Raw genomic sequence first — 6,220 nt, 5'->3', positions numbered from 1 at the left:
CTCTCTTATTCTCTTACACTCTCTTATACTTTTGTGTTACTTTCCCTTTTTGTCACTGTTAGATTACCTGGCCATCTCACAGAGATTGTGTAGTAATTCTTACATCACTCCAGTACTTTTCTATATCTTTGTGTGGCCACCATCGGCATGTTCTCGCTCTGGCTTCATCCCACAGTCCAAAGACATGAATTAGTGGGGGTAGGTTAATCGGTGATTCTAAATTGCCCATAAGTGTGAATGTGAGTGCAAACAGTTGTCTGTCTCTCTGTGTTGGCCCTGCAACAGACTGGCAACCTGTCCAGGGTGTACCCTGCCTCATGCTCTGTGGCGACTGGGATAGGCTCCAGCCCCTCTGTGATCCTGAATTGGATGAGTGGAAGAAGATGGATGGATGGATGGATGGATGCAATTTTAAATTGTGGCTATTAGCATTCATCCTCATGGGTCTGTTCTGAGCCAGCACAGACACACTTAAGTGAGACCACATACTGGCTCACAGCTCGTTTTATATTTTATTCCATGGGATAGCAACCCCCTACCTTTCTGATCTCTTAACTTTGCACATTGCCATAAAATCACTGAGGTCTGCTGAGGCAGCGTGGTGTCACAGCAGTTTGTGACACAGTCATGAAAGATTAATCTATGTTTTTTGTGTTCATGGATATATGTGGATGTAAAATATCTAAACCATGATATTTTTTGTAAACCTAACCAAGTAGTAATTAATGCCAACCAATTAGTTTCTGACATTTTTTCCATCTAAACATAACCATTCAACATATTTGTAATTAATAATGTATTTTAAAATCATACAAATAATGCGTGACAAAGTGCACGGTCCATGACTTTCTGCTGTGAAAGATGACCTACTCCTCCACCACTGTGCCAACTTCCAAATGCAGACTTTTTCTTGGCTTTTAATCAATACATATGAGAGAGAGAGAGCAGACTGATGAAAAAAAATGTTCAGGGACACACACAGAAAAAGGGAAGAAATTTGAAAATTCGTGTCCAGCAACACAATAGATTAAATTTGTGACTGAATGATGAGCTGCTGTGGAATCAGGTTGGCTGAGCAGATGCTCCTGGTTATCTCGAGGTTACGGTTAAAAGATAGAAGAGAGTGGGCCTTTTAGAATAGAATAGAATAGAATAGAATAGAATAGAATAGAATAGAATAGAATAGAAGGCCTTTATTTGTCATTATATGGAATGCACAATGAGATTGGAGGGCCACTCCTGTTTCAGTGCCACACTGTAGAAAGTAAAACATAAATATATTAAATAAAACAGAATGTATAAAAAATAGATAAATATATACATATAAACATGATGTACAGTGGCCACTCCTGAACTCCTCCTGTGGATCAGCCTGCCTCTTCATGTCCTGCCTAAACATCAGTACTTGCAGAACTAGAAGAATAAAGATATTGGACTGATGTATAACAATAACCAGTGATAATAATAGTAGTCACTGGCCCTACAAATTTGAAAATAAAAAATAAAAAGCAGTGGAATGTGGTGTGAGTAAATGAGTAACCTTACCAGGCTTTCATCTGCTTGTCTTGTTGAGGCATTGAGTTAGGAGGCTTGAGGCTCCATTCGTTGCTGCTATGACACTTTAATCTGAAGTCAGCATCGGGTTTTGAACAGGACAATAAATGTGTGGACATTATCTCTGGTTCTAGTGCTTTGATCTTGAATTGGAGTAATGGTTCTAAACAGCTTACAGACTTTATCATAGTTCGTTATTTTTTTCCTCGTAATTTTTTTCAACTGCATGGATCCCTGACATAATAGGGCCACTGAATTTTTTCAGTTTTTATTAATATTCCTACTGAAAATTATTAATCTTTGCTGGTGGCTGATGACCACTTTCTGAGTGGAAGGGCTTAAGATAATGTGTGTGTGTGTGTGTGTGTGTGTGTGTGGGTGTGTGTGCGTGCGTGCGTGCGTGCCTGTGTGTGTGTGTCTACTGCAATCATGTAAACAGTAGCCAAAAGCCCATATGAAAATGACTTATTTAAGCTTGTGAAATGCACAAGACCCCAGTTCACACATCAGATCATATGACCTCATCCTGTCAGAGTACATTGCCCTCAGTGGTCTGTGGACTTTTCCTCAGCACTCAGAGATCTGAGAGCATCTGATGGGTGTATTCAGCCATATGTTCTTTGGTCACAAAGCTCAATGAAAAGGGTGGAGGAAACGAACAGATATGGGAGCTGGAATGATTACAAAAACAGATTCAGAACGATATCTTGAAGAGGTTTGGATCATGCACATAGAGGAAATTTAACTAAATTTAACTAATGTTTGGGGATATACAAATGGTCAGTTTTGTACTTTGTATTCTACATAATGCTGTTGAAGTGAAGGGACCAGGACATTGTGGCACTGCATGCCTAATGAGATCACTATCTTTAGAGCAGAATCAGGTCATTTCCACTGTATGAACACATGCGCACACGCACGCACGCACGCACGCACGCACGCACACACACACACACACAGACACTGAAAAGAACTGAAAAGAAAGTCATATGTAAAGGGTACACGGGGTATCTTTCCATTTTCTGGATTCACTTATCCTAACAATGGCAATCAGGATGAGTGGTCACATGAAGCTGATTATCAACTCGCTAAGTTAACTCAGGGTTTCCCTCATGCATTCACAGCCCAAGGCATTGGCAGCATCTGACCAACAAAATATATGGATAATTGTACTGGCAGCAGAGCGGCTGACTTTTACAAAGGAAAAGAAAACTGTACTATGTGAAAAATCTGAAGAGGTTAAACACATAATACAGGCTGAAAGCAACACAGCTGCTACAGGCAAAGCAGCAGTAAGAGGGTGTATGAGAGGATATGTATGTGTGTGCTTTAAAGGTTTTTGTCAATGAGACTTGAGAAGAGCAACTATATTAATAAAGGTTAGCCTATTTGAAGCTAGGAAGGAAAACTGGCAAAAATGCCAACTGTGTAGGTTAACATACTTATCAATATCACATCTGTATCATTAATACATGGGAGAATCTGATGGATTATAATAAAGTATTCCATTAAATTACTGTTTAAATGTTCATCAGACAGTTTTTATTTTTTCAGCTGTAGCCTCAGTGGTGTTTAACACTCTGAGAGCAAGTAAAGAATAATTATAAGAACAGAATTCAAATGTAGGCTTAGACTGGGCTACATGCAAATTTAGACTAATACAAGTACAAATAGGTTTCCTGTTTTAGGATCACATATTACAGTATTTCTGAACTGCTAACTCACATTTCCTGAGTCCAACACCCATTTTCCCCAAACCGTAAACACGAATCCAAAAACTCCTTTGTGCAAAACCAAACACTGTGGGCAGGTCACACACAGCAAAGTAAATCTGTTCACAAAGACCATCTGTTACACACTACATCAAATAATTTAAGACACAACATCCAGGGCATGTAGTCAACAGTAAATGTTTATTTCAAGTGTATACAGTGAAACACTGCCACAGTCGGAGTGACACGATAGCGCTGAATGTAGACAAACAAAAAACAAATATAAAAATCACATGAAAAGCACATCACTGTATGACAGATTCAGTCTGCACCATCATGTCTGTGTGCGTGGCCAGAGGCCCTCATCCACATCACATCCAACAGAGGAAAACCCCCAATGTGTGCTGAATGTGTGCCTTAACATGCCTCCAATATATTCTCCCTGGTGTAGGACTGTTGGTCGAACACCTTCCACCTCCACACAGAGAAAAACTCCTCTACTGGATTGAAGAAGGGGCTGTAAGGTGGATGGAACACGTTCATGTAGTGCTGGTTGTTTGTGAACCACTCGCGTATCTGGACGGCACGGTGAAAGTTCACATTGTCCCAAACTATGACGTATACAGGAGGCACTGCTGGCTGAGCCAGCTGTTCACATGCAGCCATGTAGACCACCCAGGAATGTGAGGAGATGTCCGCTGTTTTATGGCCCCAGGTTAGCATGACGGTGGAGGACCCCCCCCAGTTACCAATGGCTGCACAGAGGGTGACATTGCCACCCCACTGGCCAGGGACTTCCACATGTTGCAACCACATGCGCTCCTGCCACCCGCATGTGGTTGTTGTTCAATTCTGGGAAAAGGGGAGTGCACTAGGACATTGCACTGTAATGAATATCACAGTACGTGCAGTATGGCATACTGTGTGCCAAAGGTTGTACAGCATGGAGCAGTGAATGTCCTGATGATGCTGCCACAGAGAATCTGCTCAGATTGGACCTGTTGTCCTGCTTCTCTCATGGTCATCCTGTGGACGAGGACATGGTGTACAATGGTTGCCCGTATCTCATCAGTGATGACTGTTCTTGTCGTCCTCATCCTCATTCCTCATTCCTCCTCGTCCGCCACCTCTCACACGCACTCTTCCTCCTCTGCCTCTCTGTGTGTGTCTGTCCATTGTAGTTGCACATGTGCCACCTGCACACTGAACTGACTTTTATCCTGCCCAGTTGGTCTGCTCACATCATTGGACACATATGTGTTCAACTGTGAGTTGCTGTTTGTAACAGATTACAGCGGTGTTGGAGTTGTGTTTGCATTCTGTTGCCAGTGTTTACGATTTTGCAACACACGTGTGAAGTGTGTTTAGTGATTGAGAATGTGTTTGCTGTTGTGCAAAAACGAGTGATTGAGTTGCACCAGATGTTTCTAAGTGCCTGAATTGTGTTTGCGGTTTGGCCAGAAGAGTGTGTGATTCAAGAAGTTCATGTAGGCTTCTGTGGATTTGATTTAGGGAATGGGGTTTAGTGTTTTAGCCATTGTGAAATGCTGTTATACTTATAGAACAATAAAATTACTGTAAAATTATTTGTAGTCATCAAGAAAAAATATAAAGATTAAAGTTGCTTATAATAATTTAAATTTATTACTTATGATCATCAGTGTCTGCATCCCTGTAGTGCAGCTCTGGTAGTTTTCACCTGTGATTAATGTCTTCCCTTTTTTCTGCCCTTGCCTGTGTCCTGTTTGCTAATTAGTGCTCTTTGTATAGTACTGTACTGACTGTTGTGTACATGTGATTCATCTTTATGCACCTCTTAGCTGTTTTTGAATTCAGTTTTTTTTTTTTTAGACTTCCTTTCTTTTTTTTGTATTTCTACAACAGGTAAAATAAAGGCCTCTTCTGTTACTTATGCCAGTGTTCTGCCTTTGGGTAATTTCTACTGTACTGCGACAGAGTTGACACTGTGTGAACTCGTGAATGTATTTTGCCGTGTAAGAGGACTTTGCAGAGTTAATTTTTAAAAAGTGCAATATAAATATAAAATGTGTTTTACTATAGTAAACAATGAACAAAGGTTTATAAGATTAGACACCTGTTCTTTTATTTATATATATATATATATATATATATATATATATATATATATATATATATATATATATATATATATATATATATATATATATATATATATATATATATATATATATATATATATACATAAAGGATCAGGTGATCCTGAAACATTGCTTACTTATGCTGCTATAGGCTCAGGTGGGGGCCTTCCCATGATGTAGTGAGCATTTCTTTTTCACTCCCTTCTTTTCATTCAAGATGTATTTCTGTGCCACTACAGCATGCCAATAATCTGACAGATGGCTGCCCCAACCCTGAACCTGGTTCTGCCAGAGGTCTCTTCCTGTTAAAAGGAGTTCTTGTTTTTCACTGTTGCCAAGTGCTTGCCCAGGGCATCATCTGATTGCTGGAGCTTTCATTACCTTTACTAGTCTTTACCCTGCAATACAAACTGATCAAGCATAACATTATGACCATCTGCCTAATATTGTTTTGGTCCCCCTTTTGTGGCCGAAACAGCCCTGATTCAGCTCTCTGTTATAGCAAAAAGTGTGTTAATCTGACCCTAGTCAAGAACAGAATCCTCCTCCTCTGCAAATCTGGGCATTGAACCAGCACAACTCAGATTTGTTCTCCTCAGCTCACTTGCAAGGAGAAGAGGTGCACACGAGTTGAACAGGTGTTAACATTCACAAAACCCTCATGCTGATCTACATAAGTGACATACAAGCTAGGATGCACACCTGTTGAGAGACACTCTTCAGTGAACTGTTTTGGGCTCTTGTCCCCTCATGTTATCTCACTCCATGTGTGAACCATTTAGTTGGAGGATGCCACATTCAAATATATGATCAAGAATTATTTTTATTTTAAAA

Source organism: Archocentrus centrarchus, chromosome 10 (genome assembly GCF_007364275.1).
Source record: "Archocentrus centrarchus isolate MPI-CPG fArcCen1 chromosome 10, fArcCen1, whole genome shotgun sequence".
NCBI lineage: Eukaryota > Metazoa > Chordata > Actinopteri > Cichliformes > Cichlidae > Archocentrus > Archocentrus centrarchus.
The sequence above is the reverse complement of the archived record's forward strand: the minus strand, read 5'-3'. Positions refer to the sequence as shown.